This window comes from Trachypithecus francoisi, unplaced genomic scaffold (genome assembly GCF_009764315.1).
Source record: "Trachypithecus francoisi isolate TF-2019V2 unplaced genomic scaffold, Tfra_2.0 Lachesis_group1, whole genome shotgun sequence".
NCBI lineage: Eukaryota > Metazoa > Chordata > Mammalia > Primates > Cercopithecidae > Trachypithecus > Trachypithecus francoisi.
In genome coordinates, this window is record NW_022681454.1 from 56684382 (window position 1) to 56703770 (window position 19389).

Sequence of the window (19389 nt, forward strand, 5' to 3'; positions counted from 1 at the left end):
CCGGATCTCAGCTTACTGCAAGCTCCATCTCCCAGGTTTACGCCGTTCTCCTGCCTCAGCCTCCCGAGTGGCCGGGACTACAGGCGCCCGCCACCTCGCCTGGCTAGTTTTTGTATTTTTTAGTAGAGACAGGGTTTCACCGTGTTAGCCAGGATGGTCTCGATCTCCTGACCTCATGATCCGCCCGTCTCGGCCTCCCAAAGTGCTGGCGTTACAGGCTTGAGCCACCGCGCCCGGCAACAATGAACTATTAATATAAGCAACAACACAGATAAAGTTCAGAAACCTTACATTGAATGAAAAATACCAACAAAAAAGAGTATATATTGTGTTATTTCATTTGACAAATTTCTAGGATAGAAAAAACTAATGTATGGTGAAATAAACCAGAAGAGTAGGTGCCTGGGGGTGCAGAGTGGACTGGAAAGGGGCACAAAGAAACTTTATCTGGTGATGAAAATGGATTATAGTTTGATAGGGATGTGGATTACACAAGTGAATACATTTGTCAGGATTCATGGAACTGGAATACTTAAGATTCACACATGTTATATAAATTATCTCTCTGGCGGGGCGCGGTGGCTCAAGCCTGTAATCCCAGCACTTAGGGAGGCTGAGACGGGTGGATCACGAGGTCAGGAGATCGAGACCATCCTGGCTAACATGGTGAAACTCCGTCTCTACTAAAAAATACAAAAAAAACCTAGCCGGGTGAGGTGGCGGGCGCCTGTAGTCCTGGCTACTCGGGAGGCTGAGGCAGGAGAACGGCGTAAACCCGGGAGATGGAGCTTGCAGTGAGCTGAGATCGGCCACTGCACTCCAGCCTGGGCGACAGAGCAAGACTCCGTCTCAAAACATAAATAAATAAATAAATTATCTCTCAATAAAAATATCTTTAAAAACAAATTAAGCCAGGTACAGTGGCTCACACCTGTAATCCCAGCACTTTGGGAGGCTGAGGCAGGAGGATCGCTTGAGGCCAGGAGTTCAAGACAAGCTTGGGTAACAGTTAGACCCAGTCTTTACAAAAAATAAAAAATTAAGCAGGCATGGTGGTACATACCAGTAGTCCCAGTTACTCAGGAAGCTGGGGTGGGAAGATCACTTGAGACTAAGAGTTCAGGGCTGCAGTGAGCCATGATCGTGCTCCTGCACTTCGGCCTGGGTGACAGAGTGAGACTCTGTCTCAAAAAACAAAACCACCCACAAACGAAAAAAAATAATTCATCAGGCCAGGCATGGTGGCTCACACCTGTAATCCTAGCACTTTGGGAGGCCGAGGTAGGTGGATTACTTGAGGTCAGGAGTTTGAGACTAGCCTGACCAACATGGTGAAACCCCGTCTCTACTAAAAATACAAAAATTAGCTGGGTGTAGTGGCGGGCGCCTGTAATCCCAGCTGTTCAGGAGGCTGAGGCAGGAGAATTGCTTAAATCTGGGAGGCGGGGGTTGCAGTAAGCCAAGATTGCTCCACTGCACTCCAGCCTAGACAACAGAGCAAGACTCCATCTCAAAAAAATTAATTAAAATAAATTTAAAAACTAATTCAACCAATATGTGATAGACTAGTTATCACTGAGGTGTTGATGACTCTCTCCTAGGGGGAGCTATTTAAAAAACAGACAGGGTAAGAGTTAACTCAAATGGATGAGCCCCTCATAGAGGGATATGGGACCCTAAGCAGCTGGGTGAAAGATTTTTGGGCAGTGAGACCTCCACAGAGGACCTCAAATCAGTCTATGCACCTAATCAGATAGTCCTGCAAAGGGCTCCTTGTGGGTTTATTCTATGCCCAAGTACAAATTGCTAAAAGATGAACGGTGAAGATGCTGATTGTGCTGGAGCTTCCCAAGCAAGAAGGGCCCTGGAGGGGGCTGGGGTGCACGGAAGCAGGTGGCAGTGCCCTGACGTGTGTGAGACAGGTGTGTGTGAGGTGGGAAGGGGCAGTGAGCTTCACACTCTCGAGTCTGGTGGCCTCCGAGTGATACCCAGCATCTGAGCACAGCCTCTGGGAATACCCCTGCACAGCTTCATTCTTGGTTTCTTTAGCATATGCATGTTTTAGATGGGTTGCTTCAGTCAAAATGAACATATCTTTTCTTGTTTTGTGCAAAAAGTCTTCTCAGGTTGGGCGTGGTGGCTCATGCCTGTGATCCCAGCACTTCGGGAGGCCAAGGAGGGTGGATCACCTGAGGTCAGGAGTTCGAGACCAACCTGGCCAACATGGCGAAACCCCATCTCTACTAAAAATACAAAAATTAGCTGGTGTGGTGGCGCACAACTGTAGTCCCAGCTACTTTGGAGACTGAGGCAGGAGAATCACTTGAACCTGGAAGGCGAAGGTTGCAGTGAGCCAAGATCATGCCACAGCACCTCAGCCTGGGCAACAGAGCGAGACTCCATCTAAGAAAAGAAAGGAAAGAAAGGAAGGATGGAAAGGAAGGATGGAAAGGAGAGGTGAGGCAAGGCGAGGAGAGGAGAGGAGAGGAGGAAAGAAAGGCTTCTCAAAGCCCACAGTAACTTCACTGGATTCCTGACATATACTTTGGTGTTTGTTACACATACGTACGAATTTCAAAGAGAGCCAACAATTGTAGGCTAAAATCTCAGTATGTCTAACATATGGCTCTAAACCCAAATGACCAATATGAGCAGTGATGTTTTAAACTGTGGGCTCCACTTTTTCCAAAGGAGCCCAGATGGCTAGATGGTCGGGGAGTAAAGAACTCAGTCATGGGGCCTGGCCTCTTGGCAAGGTGCCTGGGGTTTGCTGTTGGCTTCTGTCCTCAGAAAGTTCCACCTGTAAGTGGGGAGTGATCCATCCACTTGAGGCTCTCCAGTGAGGAATAGTCAGTTCACATCAGGAAGTGTTTTGAGGGAGAGGAGGGGGGCTGAAGGATGGGCCTTGAGTATTTACAATGAGGGTTCCAATGAGACCATTTAATCAGAGGGGACACCAGAACCAAGCTTTTCCTGTTAGGGGACCAACCGAGAAGGAAGAATGGAATCTGAATGAGATCCATTTTTAGATGAGCCATTTTTTTGTTTGTTTGTTTAATCATAACAGTGCTTTGAAAAGACTTTACCAGTGAGTCAGTGCTGGGTTTTGCTACATCCACCACAAATTAGTTACGAATTCCCTAATTGTTTCCAAAAAAAGATTTACTATGAAATGATACAAAGTGCAATTGAATCCTTGGGTTTTTTTTGTGTGTGGTATGTATCTGATGTGTCAGTTTTGCAATCTGCTTGGTTTTGGTATTGCAAAATGTTTGATGTTTTGGCTTCCAGTTGAACTGACACTATTATTCTGTTTATCCATCCAAAGGTACCTACATTAGTCACTAGTTGGATCCTACCAAGCACACATGCGGGCACGTGCACACACACACACACACACACACACACACATACACACATGGGAGGGGGTTTGGAAGGGTAGCATGCTGCAGGAATGCTTGATGTAACACTTACCACGCTATTATATATCGTTCACTGTTCCTGCTCTGTATCCCTCATTTGACAATGAGGTTCTGGATGGTATGAAACAGTTTGTCTAGTTTATCCTCCATTCTTAATGCTTAACAGAGTATCTGACACATATTAGGCAAAAATAAATATTTTTAGTCTTGCTATTTCCTGTTATGTTCTTTATGGAGATGGAAACCAGCAATGTAAATCTTTTTCTACTTAAAAATACTGACTCATTGCTCAATTTCTCACATCCAGCCACATAGCCTTTCCTTTGATTTTCCATTTTTAGAACCTCCCCTGAGGGCTCTTCCAGAAATGAAGCAGGAATTTCTGTAATGATTTCGTGAATTCCAACTAAGGCAGCAAGCATAAGTCACCAAGGCTTGAGGTTTGAAACCCTGTAATTTGGTGTTCAGCTTCACATCCTCATAGTCGGTGGATGCTAAGCAGATCTGATCTATGCTTTCCTAATTTTCACAATTGTTGTGGGATTGTGGGAAGTTATTACAAAATGCATGGAAGAGCACTTTGGTAACTACAAAGCAGGTATTGCTATCAACTTCACTTTATCAATGTGGAAAAGTCCAGAGGCAAAGTGATTTGCCCTGGCTTATGCTAGAGCCCAAACCAATGGTTTCCCAGCAGCCCGATGAATGTACTGAACTCCATGGAGAGGACCAGTTCCAGGACTATCTCCACATGACCAGAAGAGAACATCCAGCTGGTGCTGATCTTAGAACGTGTATCCTTGGGAAGGGTCCTGAAACCAGCCCAATCTGCAGGGGACCAGGTGTTGACCACTAGCTTGTCTTACTTGGGCCCAGAGAGAGTTTGTTCTCTTTGTATCTTTATATCAGAAAATTCAACAGGCACAGAGCAGAGAAGCAGGTTTCTTCTATAATTAGCATAACAGGCCAATGGATGTCACTGTTGCACCACAGAAACAGAACCTAAACTCCAAGGGGACCCCCCCCGCCCCCAAACAGCAGCACCCTCACTATTTGGGAACTTTAGGAGAGCACAGCACACTTGGAACCAAAAGAAAGCAATTATAACTGATTGCTTGTAGTAACTGATATTCCATTAAAAAATGTTAGCGCTAGTAATGAGCAGGTATATTCAGGGACAAGTTAAGGCAAATAGTCTTGAACATCATGAATGGCTATACATGAGTGTATATGTCACTCACCAGGAGGAAAGGTCACAACATTTTCAATCAAACCAAGTCTTTTGACTTCAAATACTGTTTCTTTCAGTCTGCCACTCACAGTGTTCAAAATTATTTCAGAAAATATGTTGATACTTAGATTAAGACTTCTCACCATCCATCAACAGCCTTGCATAAATGTTTTGGGAAGAATTTTTAATCTTCAACTTAGTATAATGATCAAATGAATATGCACATATACATAGAGAGAGACGGAGTTTTGCTCTTGTTGCCCAGGCTGGAGTGCAATGGTGTGATCTCGGCTCACTGCAACCTCTGCCTCCCAGGTTCAAGCGATTCTCCTGCCTCAGTGTTCCGAGTAGCTGGGATTACAGGCGCCCGCCACCACACCCAGCTAATTTTTTGTATTTTTACTAGAGGTGGGGTTTCACTATGTTGGCCAGGCTGGCCTCGAACTCCTGACCTCAGGTGATCTACCCACCTCAGCCTCCCAAAGTGCTGGGATTACAGGCGTGGGCCACCGCGCCCAGCGAATATGTATATTTATTAAGCATCTACTTTGACTTTTCACAACTCTTGAAGGTAAGATGATTATTTCCATTTTTCATGTGGGTTCGGCAAGACTAAGTAATGTTTCCATTATGCAGCTGGTAAGAGACAGACATTGGTACAGGTCCATGTCTACTGGCCTGCAAAACCCCTGCATGTTAGGATGTGCTCCTATTCAGTTCAAGCCTTCTTTGACATCCCACTGCATGTGCCTTATTGGAGATACTACAATAAATGCAAACCACCTCTGCTCCCAAAGAAATGTTAAGGTCTTTAACAGACAATTATATTACAATCGAGTGAGAAGGGCTTTTTCTAGGTGCTATGCAACTCAGTGAGGGTTAGAAAGGGCCTATGACACTGAGATATGAAGAGTGAATAAAATCCAGCAGGCAAAGAAAAATATAGCTCAAGGGAGTTTAACCTGAAGGAATATCCAGTGTTTAGGTAAGAAGTGGAGAAACATTATAAATACCTGTAATTTAAATGCAGAGAAGATTTTTTAAAAGAAACAATCTGTTTCTTTTAAATTGGTCTGCGTGTGAACTATTACTATTAATAACCTACTGTCCAGCGGTAATTCGTAAGAGGAACCATAGTACAAGACTCTGCTTATAGTATGGGATGGAAAGTCAAGCCTTGTTTTGGGAATAGTGAGGGGCTCTGGTACCACAAATGCACTAAAAATACTTCCATGAGTTTCCTTATAGTCGGAACTGAAGCAGGAGCAGCAGGAATAAGAAATGAGGAACTCCCTGCCGGCTCTCCTGGCGCCCTCACTATGCCTGAGTCCCTGACTCCAGACCAAGGAATATCTGATACAGCAGGGTAAGAACAGGCCACAGCAGAATGGTCTACATGAGTCTCTAATTTCATGAATACAAAATTGTGACTGTCTCTCTATTTTCAGGTCTGGTATAAAACCTCACGTGCACAGATAACAGATGTAAGCAGCTCTATTAACTGGGGTACTGGGAATCCTTTCCCATCCAGGTCCAGAACTGACTCCCCTAGCAGTGAGAAGGAAGGTGATCCTGAGAGATAAATACCAGGGACATTCCCTGGCAATTCCTACGGCCTTTGGAGCCATCACAGGTCACAGGCTATAATCATTCTTGAAATTTGTGACGATGAGACCTGTCACTGCTGTCAGACAGGCTTAACTGGCCTTTTTGGACACTTTCTTAAAATATAAGTAAATTGGGCAGCTAATCCTACACTGTTGTATCTTGTTTTTTCTTGGAGCTTTGAAGTCTGGACTTGGAGACGGAAAGGTTAAGGGAGCAACCCTAGAGGAAAGTAACACAGGAATTTCTTTGTGTTTATCTTAACAATATCCATAAGTTTCTGCTTTTAGCCCAGCGACATTTATCCCTTTTTTCCTGCCCAACAGTCTTTCTTGGTCCTGGTAACATTGAATCGTTTTGGATAGAAAGGACAATGGGACTGAAGGTCCTCTTATTGGCCCAGAATGTAATGGTGATGCTAAAACATATAAATGACTGAATCATTTAACAAGTATTTGCTATACCTGTGTCCTTAGCTCTGTGTCTAAAGAGAACATGGTGAGTGATTAAACAGAGGCAGAACAATGGACTAGGGGACCTCAAGACTTCACTTGTAGCTGCAGGAACCTGAGAAGAGACTAAAGCTGCAGCTCGGGTGGGGGATATTTGCATGTAATATTGGATAAACTATTTATTTTTCCCCTCATGGATTCTAATTTGAAATACATGAAAATGATATGTAAATATATTAGTATAATGGTCATTAAAATCATTCCTTTCTTCAACAAATACTGAGCACCTGCCAAGCATAAAGGCCAACAGTAACCAAGTCGACTACTTTCTGAATGATTCATTTTCACCACTTTAATCCATACTTAGCCAAAGCCACATAGTATGATAGGCTGGAAGTCAGATAATCAAATAGATCTCAAATCCTGGCTTCTCTACTCAATAGCTGTGTGACTTTGGGCTAAGCAACTTTCTCCTTTGAGCCTCAATTTTATCATTTGCAAAGTGGGGATAAATAAGTTAATATAATAGCATAATACAATGATTACCCTCACTATGTATTTCCTATAGGATAGGCAATGATGGTGGCACCCCAACTGTGAGAGGTAATCATCCTGAACCCTCCCCCTCTTCCTCATCTCCTGTATCAAGAGAGTCACTAAATCATACTGTTTTATCTCTGAAATATTTCCCAAATCCTGTCCCCTATTTCCCACTGCCCTAGTTCAAGCCCTCATTACCTCTTGGCCTTCTAAATTGTCTCCCTGCTTTTACTCTTGTGCTCCTTTAATCCATTCTCTGCATGGCAGCCTGGGCAATATGGTGAAACCCCATCTCTACAAAAAAAAATTACCAAAATTAGCTAGGCATGGTGGCACACACCTGTAGTCCCAGCTACCTGGGAGGCTGAGGTGGGAGGATCCCTTGAGTCCAGCAGGTAGAGGTTGTCAAAACAACCGGTTTAAACAAAAACCAGTTCCTTACTTGAAGCCTCTCAATGGCTCCCCACCTCTTAGAATAAAGTACAAACTCTCAGAACGCCAGACAAGGTCACCTGTCTACCTCTGCAGACTTTTAATGTTCCCTTCCCAACACTCAGCACACACCAGGCTTTTTCACCTGTGTCTTACCTTACAATTCAACATTAACTCTGCATCACTGAATTACACCTCTGCTTCAGTGTCCTCACCTCCTCCACCCACTTACCTAAGGCTCAGTTCAGGCCAGGCAACTCGGGAAAGCTTTCCTTGATGCCTCCAGCTTCTACTGCCCAGCTAGGTTAGGAACTCTCTACCCAAGCCTGTTATCATGTCTATTTTGTTACATTTACCACGTTGATTGGTAATTTATCTATGTATGAGTTTTTCTCCATTACTAGAGTCTTCTACTTAAGGCAAAAACCATGCCTCATTCCTCTTTGTATCCCCATCACCTAGCACAGTTCATGGCATGTTGCAAAGGCTCAATAAATAAAATGAATGAGTTGAGCGTGGTGGCTCAGCTGGGCCATAGGCCCAGCACTTTGGGAGGCTGAAGTGGGCAGATCGCTTGAGTCTGGGAGTCTGAGACCAGCCTGGGCAACATGAAGAAACCCTGTCTCTACTGAAAATACAAAAATTAGCCAGGTGTGGTGGCATGGCCCTGTAGTCCCAGCTACTCAGAAGGCTGAGGTGGGAGGATCCTTTGAGCCCAGGAGGCAGAGGTTGCAGTGAGCTAAGATCGTGCCACTGTACTCCAGCCTGGGTGACAAAGTGAGACTCTGTCTCCAAAAAATTAATTAGTTAAATAAAATGAATGAAGAAATGAAGATAAGAATGTGACTCTGCAGTTCATGCTTTTTGCATACACCACATGTCATGCCACATGTCATGTATCTAGAATGCTGGTTCTCAGCCAGGGGCAGTTTTGCTCCCCGAGGACATCCAGCAATGTCTGGAGACACCTGAGTTGTCACAATTGGGGGAGGGGGCTATGCTTCTACCATTTAGTGGGTAAAGGCCAGGGATGCTACTAAGCATCCTTCAATGCCCAGGGCAGCCCCTAACAACAAAGAACTATCCAACCCCAAACAGAAACAGCGCCAAGACTGAAAAATCCTGATCTAGAACAAGGTCTGGCACATGGAAGAACTCAATATAGGATTCCTAACCCTGACTGCTTAGTGGTACAAGTGGCAGAAATGATCATCATACTCAATATAAACCATACAATTGTATGGTATACTTCTTTAAGTTTCTTGAGCAATTTTTCATAATATGAGCTCATTTCACAGCCTCAGACTTAAGGGAGATCAGTTCTAGCTTTGAAGTCAGACTGTAAATATAGCAAAAGACCTACTCAGAATCAATGGAATATGATGCATGGCTCTCTCCTCCCATCTCTTCTCTCACCACACCATATGTCTGCTCCAGGTCTACATCCCTCAACAACCAGTTAGAATGCCTGGATCATAAGGGTAAACATATATTAGCTCACCAGCCAATGTTTTTTAAGTCACATATATATTTTATATGTGTGTGTATATGTGTGTATATATATACACACACACACACTTATACACACCACATACATACACAGAGAGAGAGAGAGAGAGAGACTCAAATATATCTCTTATATCTCTTACTTTGCATGAACTCATAACCTGGAATACCCTCTCCAGGAAGGCCTGGCCTCCCTGGGATCATAAGGAAATGTAAAAATTAAAACTTTTATGCTGTGCAGCCGGGCGCAGTGGCTCATGCCTGTAATCCCAGCACTTTGGGAGGCCAAGGAGGGTGGATCACGAGGTCAGGAGATCGAGACCATCCCTTCTAACATGGTGAAACCCCGTCTCTACTAAAAATACAAAACTTAGCCAAGTGTGGTGGCAGGTGCCCGTAGTCCTAGCCACTTGGGAGGCTGAGGCAGGAGAATGGTGTGAACCTGGGAGGCAGAGCTTGCAGTGAGCCGAGATCATGCTACTGTACTCCAGCCTGGGTGACAGAGCGAGACTCTGTCTCAAAAAAAAAAAAAAAAAAAAAAAAAAAAACTTTTATGCTGTTGCAAGAGTTTTATTGGCCATTTGACATAACACAGTTAAGGCAGGAGCCTGTGATATGGGACAGAGGCTGAGCTACTTCTCAGGGACTTCATAGTCCCATGAACTGTATGTAACCTATAATGCATGTTTATACTGGGCAATTCTTTTCATACATGCATATTCAACCTCCCAATGTTTGCAGATGGGTGCATGATGATGGAGGCTGCCTATAGACATCAGAATCAGGATACAAGTTCTAAAGCTGCCACCATGACCCCTGTCTATAATTCAACTGCATGACCCCCTGTCTGAACCTTGAGGCAAATTTATGATCAGTTTCTCTTGGTTATCTTTAGCTCCTCTCTCAGTTGCCCTCTTATCAGTCCAGATGTCTTTTACTTTTGAGAAGAGCCATCTTTCTTGTCTCAAACAACTCCCTTTTTCTTTATCTAGCTCAAATTATTAAACCGCTAAACCAACTGCCAACACTGGGTAAGTTTGCCTCAGCCTAATACGTACGAGCACAAAAATGGTTGTGTCCTTTCTGGAATTGAATTTAACACTTAATTCATCCTAGAACACATAATTAATTCTAGAATTTCCAAGCTGAGATGAGGCATCCCGGGCTCCTTAGGTAGCTTTGAGTCCCAGTATAAATAGGAATGACCAGCTTTCTAGAAAAAATTTTCAATTCTAAAATAATGATTTTAGCCACCATAGCAGGTTGAAGTGCAGGGGCAGTAAAGCTGGACACTGTGAAGCTTCCTTTGCCAATACCCCGATTTGCTGTATAGATGACTCATGTTCAAAACTGATGGTTTATGACAGAGAATTTCCCCATTGGTTACACTGCCATTAAACATATCTTTTGGGAGTTCAAGCAAATTTGTAGGGAGGAGGCTTCTACTGGTTATGCTCTTTGTCTTGGATAGTTAACTCATTTATAATTCAAACAAATTGAAAATGCAGCACTAGCTGGCTTTTAGGTTTCCTGACTGCTTGACAGCCACCCTCCCAACTATTCTTTAAGTGGCAAAGACATTAGCCATTGACATCCAAGTGTAGCAGGAAACCCAGCTCCTTGACAAGCCCAGGGATTCCCTGACTTCTTGCTTATTGTTGGATGGTGGTACGGACTAAGTGGTTTTTTAAAAAAATACTTTTACTTTTATTTTTTGTGAGTACATAGTAGATATATATATATATATTTATGGGGTATATGAGCTGTGTTAATACAGGCACGCAGTGTGAAATAACCACATCATGGAGAATGGGGTATCCATCCCCCTCAAGCATCTTTCCTTTGAATTACAAACAATCCAATTACACTCTTTAGGTGATTTTCAAATATAAGATTAAGTTATTATTGACTATAGTCACTCTGTTGTGCTTTCAAATAGTAGGTCTTATTTATTTGTTCCATTTTGTTTTTACCCATTAACCATCCTTACCTCCCCATCAAGCCTGCTACTACCCTTCCCAGCCTATGGTAACATCCTTCTACTCTGTATGTCCATGAGCTCAATTGTTTTGATTTTTAAATCCCACAAATAAGTGAGAACATGCAATGTTTGTCTTTCTATGCCTGGCTTATTTCTTAACATAATGATCTCCAGTTCCATTCATGTTGTTGCAAATGACTGGTTCTATTCTTTTTTACGGCTAAATAGTACTCCATTGTGTATAAGTACCACATTTTCTTCATCCGTTCATCTGTTGATGGACACTTAAGTTGTTTCCAAATCTTAGCTATTGTAAAGAATGTTGAAGCTGGCACAGTGGCTCATGCCTATAATCCCAGCACTTTGGGAGGCCAAGATGGGTGGATCATGAGGTCAGGAGTTCAAGACTGGCCTGGCCAAGATGCTGAAATCCCATCTCTATGAAAAACACAAAAATCAGTCGGGCGGGGTGGCATGCGCCTGTAACCCCAGCTACTCAGGAGGCCGAGGCAGGAGAACTGCTTGAACCTGGGCAGCAGAGGTTGCAGTGAGCTGAGATCATGCCACTGCACTCCAGCCTGGGTGACAGAGCAAGACTCTGCCAAAAAAATAAAATAAAAATACTTAAAAAAAAAAGGAACGTTGCAATGAACACAGAAGTGCAGATACCTCTTTGATATACTGTTTTCCTTTATCTGGGGTATATACCCTGCAGTGGGATTGCTGGATCATATGGTAGATCTCTTTTTAGTTTGTTGAGAAAGCTCCAAACTATTCTCCATAGTGGTTGTACTAATTGACATTCCCACTCACAGCGTATGAGGGTTTCCTTTTCTCTACATCCTCACCAGCATTTGTCACTGCCTGTCTTTTGAATGTAAGTCATTTTAACTGGGGTGAGATATCTCATTGTAGTTTTGATTTGCTGGTCTAAATGATTATGTATTCCCCAAATTCTCATGTTGAAGCCCTAACTCTCACTGTGGCTGTATTTGTAGATAAGGTCTTAAAGGTAGGGCCCCGATCAGATAGGATTAGTATCCTTATAAGTAGAGACATTGGAGAATTCATTTTTTTAACTCTCTCCAAGCACATGCACCTAGGACAAGCTATGTAAGGACATAATGAGAAGCCACCTGCGAGCCAGGAAGAATGCCCTCACCAGAAATTGAATTCTGCAAGAACCTTGATCTTGGACTTTACAGCCGTCAGAACTGTCAAAAATACATTTCTGTTGTTCAAGCCACATGGTCTGTGGTATTTTGTTATGGCTGCCCAAGTAGACTAATACAGATGGTGATAATAAAGTGTATTAAGGAATGTATAACCTACCAAGGTTGTGCTAATTACAATCACAGCAATCACCTAACAATTGTCCACCACAGGACAATTTTGACAGTGATTTCCCATACGTCTATCATCAAAATGCTAGGTTTTAACCCAGGAATTATTTTGTGTCAGACGGGGAATCAATTATAAAGCACTCTTATATGCATGATTTTTTAGAGTTATCCTTCTGATATTTTTCTTGACTATCTAATTTGGGAGAAAAGCTAGTTTACCTTTTATAACACCATGTCAAATTTATGTAGCATAATTATCCCAAATGTTCAAAGAATTTTGCTCAAAACTACTCAACTGGTTTTGACTGAAGCCCCAGGATGCAGGGAAAAGGCTGAATCCATTGCCCCACTTTTCATTAAAAATCATTTTGCTGTCTTCTGGTATTTGATGAGAGAAGCAGCTCTTTGATTTGGGGGATCTTTTTAAAACTGACTTTGTTCTTTTTTAATCCTCACTGCTCCAGGCATCATTAGCTCCTTTTAATAGAAGTTTCAATTTCCTTTTATCCCTTTGAGTATGGGTTCCAATATCCTCAAAGCAGCACCTTTTAATTGGCCAGAAAAAGGTCACCCTTCTAAGAAGAAACCATATCACACATTCTAACAAAGTCAACGTGGGTCTCTGAGATCAGAAGGAGATGGTTGCTGAGGTTGAATTCATCCCCCAGCAAAATGGTTAACTAGCTAGCCGGTGGCATGTGATTACATTTTCAACATAATTACTATGTAATTACATATACCTACTCTTATCCAACACATTCCCTGCTATAATTAGTGGCCTTTATTTAAAGTTCATTTGTCTTAAAGAATTTTGTCCTTCTTTTTTTATTCAGTCAATGACTGAGGGGCACTGTCAATTTTGACAATAGTTTCCTATATGTGATAATTTTCTGTGATACTCTCCTATACAGCCCCCCCAATCATATGCTTTTTAGAAAATGATATAAGGACATCTAATGTATTTTTCCACCTTCATATGTCCACCACCACATGTTGCCTTGTATATTGTAGCAGTAACTTCTCCAGGTAAGTCTAAAGTTATAATCACATCTTACATCTACATGGTTATAGTTTCTAATCAAAGAAAGCCTTTTCAGGTAGATCTACTCTATTACAATTTTTCTAGTGATACAAAACCAAATCTGGATCTGGAGTGGGTACCTAAATCCTCAGTGGAGGAGGGAAGTAGTAAGCTCTTTCAAAGCGATCTGAAGAAATTCATATAAACATGACTCCATCAAGATGGCAGTAAAGGGTAGGGTGAGGAGGTGGTTGCTAAAAAAAATCCAGGTCTTTAACAGCCTAGCCATCCATTTCAAAGAATCACTGGCATAAAAAAATACTCTACAATATTTCATCTCTTACTTTTAACAGGCCACAATATTTGCTACCACAGGGGTTGTTACTCCGACACTTATGAAAAGTTAAGCATTGGTTTTTTGTTTTTCTTTCTTTCTTTTTTAAAGATAGGGTGTCACTCTGTCACCAAGGCTACAGTGCAGTGGTGCACTCGTAGTTCACTGCAGCCTCAGCTTCCTGGACTCAAGCAATCCTCCCATCCCAGCCTCCTTAGTGGCTGGGACCACAGGTATGCACCACCACACCGGGGTAATTTTTAAAATTTTTGTAGAGACAGGGTCTCATTATGTTGCTCAGGGTGGTCTTGAACTCCTAGTCTCAAGTGAGCCTCCTGTCTTAGCCTCCCAGCGTGCTAGGACCACAGGTATGAGTCACTGTGCATAGCCAGCATTGTTATTTTTACACAATTCCTATCTTACAGATGGTATCATGGATAAATATTATTACAAAAACTGGTATGTAAGAAAGATACTACAATACAAAAAAAAAAAAAACATATCTAGGTCCATAGTTTTTTTCTGTATTTTTTTTTTTTTTTTTTTTTTTTTTTGAGACGGAGTCTCGCTCTGTCGCCCAGGCTGGAGTGCAGTGGCCGGACCTCAGCTCACTGCAAGCTCCGCCTCCTGGGTTTACACCATTCTCCTGCCTCAGCCTCCCGAGTGGCTGGGACTACAGGCGCCTGCCACCTCGCCCGGCTAGTTTTTTGTATTTTTTTTTAGTAGAGACGGGGTTTCACCATGTTAGCCAGGATGGTCTCGATCTCCTGACTTCGTGATCCGCCTGTCTCGGCCTCCCAAAGTGCTGGGATTACAGGCTTGAGCCACCGCGCCCGGCCTTTTTCTGTATTATTATTATTATTATTTGAGACAGAGTCTAGCTGTGTCACCCAGGCTGGGGTGCAACTTGTGCATGATCACTACTCACCACAGCCTCAACCTCCAGGGCTCAAGCAATACTCCCACCTCAGCCTTCCAAGTAGCTAGGACTAGAGGTGCACATCACCACACCCAGCTAATTTTTGTATTTTTCTGTAGAGATGGGATTTCACCATGTTGCCTAGGCTGGTCTTGAATTCTTAGGCTCAAGAGATCTGCCTGCCTTGGCCTCTCAAAGTGCTGGGATTACAGGTATGATCTACTCCGCCCGGCTTCCTGGATTATTTTTTGAAGAAAAATAAATCGACCAGTTGATTTCTTTCTATTTATTTTTGTTAATACATAATATCTGTACATAGTTATGGGGTACATGTGATATTTTGTTACATGCGTTTTAGGGCATATCAAAGAAGAGGGACCTTAACAGTCCAAAATGCTAGATCATGACATGGCAATAATAGGTGAAGATTGAATCAAAGACCTTAACCTGGAAAAGAAACAATGTGGCAAGGAAATGATGACTATCCTTAAAGATTGGAAGGTGGTAAAGTATAAAAACTATTTGATGTTTTCTGTTTGGTCTGAGAAGGATGAAAGAATTGAAGTTTTGGGACAGCAGATATGGAGTTACCATAAAGAAGAACATTGTTGCAATTCAACAGGTTCTGAAAATGAAATGGTCTACTTTCTTACTTAGTGAGTTCACTTTCCTTGGCTGTGTTCAGATGGAAGCTAGTCGCCCACTGTGGGGGACTGTTGGAAAATGTATCAGAGAAGAAATAGAACTTCTGAAATCTTCAGTCCCCTTCTCACCCTAAAGTTCTACGAAGATGCCTATTTCGGGGAGTATGAGGCAGGCGAAGTAACCCTTATCTGAAATGTTTGGAAGCAGAAGTGTTTTGGATTTGGGATTTTTCCAGATTTTGGAATATTTGCATGTATATAATGAGATATGTTGAGAATGGGATCAAATATGAATGGTGTTAGGAATCTAGGTCTGTGGGGTTTTTCTTATATGTCTTTGTATTGGCTTTCCTAGCACACAGCTAAGGAGACAATTACTTTATTTCATTAAAAGAGGCAGTATGTTAAAGCAGTCTAGTTTATTTAGACAAAAACCAATACAAAGCAAAACAAAAAACCAAACTCCTTTTAAGGATGCTCTCCCAGAGTTATTTATCTATGCTCATCTAATTAAATAGGCTCTTTTGAAATTTCTGCATGTGTTGTGCTGGGTGGGTAGATACAGCCTTTCTGTGGCCATCGTGCTGCCCAGTTGGGATGTGGAGACCACCACTTCACCCAAGGTGGTCGACAACTCCACTCATGGCATCCATCAGCAGTAGAGACACAAAATGAGGTTCGAGTCCTAGGAGGCATCCTCTGGGGATGTTGAGGGTCAAACTCGAGGGTAACAGTGACCAGTGAGGAGAGGCTGGAGAGAGAAGCAGCAGAAAGGAAGCTGCTCCTTCAGACAACTCCCTGCTTTCTGCTGCTAGATGTGCCACAGAGAGAAGTGGCAGGGCTTATCTTTATTGACTTTTACACCATGGTTGACCGCATGATGCTATGGAAGCCACTTTATATTAATTAGTTTAGGTAAAAGACTTGTAAAAGAGATAAAGAGGCAGTGTGGTGTAAATATGCAGGCTTTGGAGCCAAAGAGCCAGTGTTCAAGTTCTGACTTTCTAACCATATGACCTTGAGCAAGTGAATTACTTCACCTCTCCAGGCCTCAGTCTCCTTATCTGTGCAATGGAGCTAGGAACAGTTGCTGGCTCATAATAAGTACTACATAAGTGCTAGCTTCTATTGTTTTCACAGAAACAGAAAACTGAGCCCCATTTGAACTTGCTTCTCCTTAAGTACTGTCCAAGACACAAAAGGAACAAAAGTGGCATTGAGGAAAGAATCTACGTCACATCAGACCTGCTGCTCTAGTAGTTGCAAAAGAATGTGAATCCAGATGGAGTGATGCTGAAAGTGAAAGTGAATCCTATATAACTTTTAAAGGAAATTATATAAAACTGTATATCCTTGCTAATTACCCTGATTTCATTATTACACCACGTATACATGTATCACATCATCACATTTTATCCCTTAAATATATATAATTATTATGTTTCAATTAAAAATAAAATAAAACTTAAAAAAAAATGCATATGTCCTGACATGGAAAGCTGTCCTATTTATTAAGTGAAAAAGCATGTTACAAAACAGTGTGATCACCTTTGGGAAAAAAGGATTACTATTGACATAAATGATGGTAATACAACAGTCTATATAAAAGAGGTGGGCTGGGTGTGGTGGCTCATGCCTGGAATCCCAGCACTTTGGGAGGCAGAGGCAGGCAGATCACCTGAGGTCGGGAGTTTGAGACCAGCCTGACCAACATGGTGAAACCCCATCTCTACTAAAAATACAAAATTAGCCAGGTGTGGTGGCACATGCCTATAATCCCAGCTACTTTGGAGGCCGAGACAGGAGAATGGCTTGAACCCAGGAAACGGAGGTTGCAGTAAGCTGAGACCACGCCATTACACTCCAGCCTAGGAAACAAGAGCAAAACTCTGTCTCAGAGAAAAAAAAGACAAGAGCTGTACAACAGTAAATAATGATTTGGGGGTTGGGGGGGGTAATTAAGATTTCATGGGATATCCACTCTATATCTGTTATTTCTGTAAGATTTGAATTTTTACAATAAATATTAATTTTTAAATGAGAAAAATCAGTGTTTAAAAGGCAAAATAAGAAACATATTATCCTATTACAGATTTTAAATTTTACTATATACTGATCACCTTAAACTGTGTGTGAGTAGGCAATTAATAATGATGATTGGAAAATGGATGCAGGAAATGCTTCTCTGGTCTCCTTTCAAAATGATAACAAACATCACTGTTTAGAACCTCCTTCATCATACCTTAAATCTTCCCATGAACCTGCTGAAGCAGGTATTTATGGTTAAGATTTGGGCCTCGGCAGCCTTACTCCTGGTCTGAATCCTGTCTCTCTGTCTTATAACCATATGACCTTGGGCAAGTGCCTTAATCTCTCTGTGCCTCAGTTTATCTGTCGAGTGGGGCCAATAGTAATACTACAAAAGGGTGTTCTGTGGATGAGTTGAGCTACTGTTTATAAAATGCCTAGAACAGTGACTGGCATATAGCAAACACCTAATAAAGAATTTAGCCTCATTCTTTTTTTTGAGACAGAGTCTCAAAAAATGGCATGATGGACTGCAATGGTGTGATCTCGGCTCACCACAAGCTCCATCTCCCAGGTTCAAGCAATTCTCCTGCCTCAGCCTCCTGCCTCAGCTACTATAATCCCGAGTAGCTGGGATTATAGGCATGCGCCACCATGGCCAGCTAATTTTGTATTTCTAAAAGAAATGGAGTTTCTCCATGTTGATCAGGCTGGTCTCGAACTCCCGACCTCAGGTGATCTGCCAACCTCGGCCTCCCAAAGTGCTGGGATTACAGGCATGAGCCATTGTGCCCAGCCCATTCTTTTAACCTTATTTAGAGAGAAAACTCTGGATCCAAATAATACATTAATCTCAAATCTCCCCTCCCCCAGAAATACTCCAGAATCACAACATTTATTCCCACTGCCCTTCTCCCCCACCCAGATCAGCATTTTATCACACTCATGGGTACTGGCTTCCATTCCTTCATAGAGCCCTTGTTCCTGGCACCTCACGCTCTAACCTATTACCTGGATTCAATTCTTTTGAATTTTCCTTTTATCTCTTTACAGCTTGGCTTAAATGGCTTCAGTGGTTTCCCATTGCCAGAAGTTTAAATTTCAAACAACTTTGTTTGACCCTTCACACACTGGCCTCTGGTCCACTCACTGTTCCCCAAGAACCACAAGAGCATTCCTAATCCTGAGCCTTTGCCTCCAGTGACTGGCCTCCTCCCAACCCGCTTAATCCCATCATCTCAAAATCCCAGTGGTGTCATACTGCATATTCAAGAAAGCTGTCAACCATTCAAATCCAGTCACCTCTATTTTGAATTCCTTGAACACCTCAAATCCTGGTCCTTGTTCTAATCTGAGACCCAACTGCAGTCATCCTTACCCTGTTTTGGGGGGTTAGGGATGTCATATGTATATTCAACAAGCATTTATTGATCAGGCTTTAGACATTCAGAGATGAGGAAGACAAAGTCCTTGCCCTCACTGAGCTCATGATCCATTAGAAGAGATAGAAAGTAAACAAATAATTGCTTTGTTACTTTGTAACAAAGTACATTGGCCATAGCCTATATCAGAAGCACCTATAAGACACAATAGTGGCCCAAAGATAGAAACAATCAGGAAAGAATGAGCCAACATTGAGGGCATGAAGTGTGTGGCTCATCTTTCCTGCTCTCAACCAAATTTGCCCTCCTTCTGGCTGATCAAAAACATGGAGCTGGATCTGAAATATTTTGAGATCCTGTCCTACTTAACTCTGAAAATGACAGGCTCTGACCAGTTTCCCCTCCCCACCACCAGCCTCTCCCTGGAGTTATTTCCACCTTCCTTTCTATTTAGTTCACCTCTACCTGCCTATTTATTTGTTTAAAATGTGAACCGACTGGTCAGGGATAGTAATCTAATTCTGCATTTGGTTTGAGGCCAATGCATTG

At 42.4% G+C, this 19389-nt stretch overlaps 1 protein-coding gene across 2 annotated transcripts in view; it reads right to left on the reverse strand.

Moving 5' to 3' along the window:
- Window positions 1-19389, reverse strand: part of SHROOM3 (shroom family member 3) — a 203375-nt gene that overhangs the window by 124115 nt on the left and 59871 nt on the right. The window contains exon 1 of one of the 2 annotated variants that reach the window (XM_033214360.1): window positions 7449-7527. The exons of the other annotated variant lie outside the window; for it this stretch is intronic. The gene's annotated coding sequence lies outside the window, so the exon portion shown is untranslated. Of the gene's footprint in view, window positions 1-7448; window positions 7528-19389 lie in introns of those variants that run through there. 2 annotated transcript variants of the gene reach the window in all.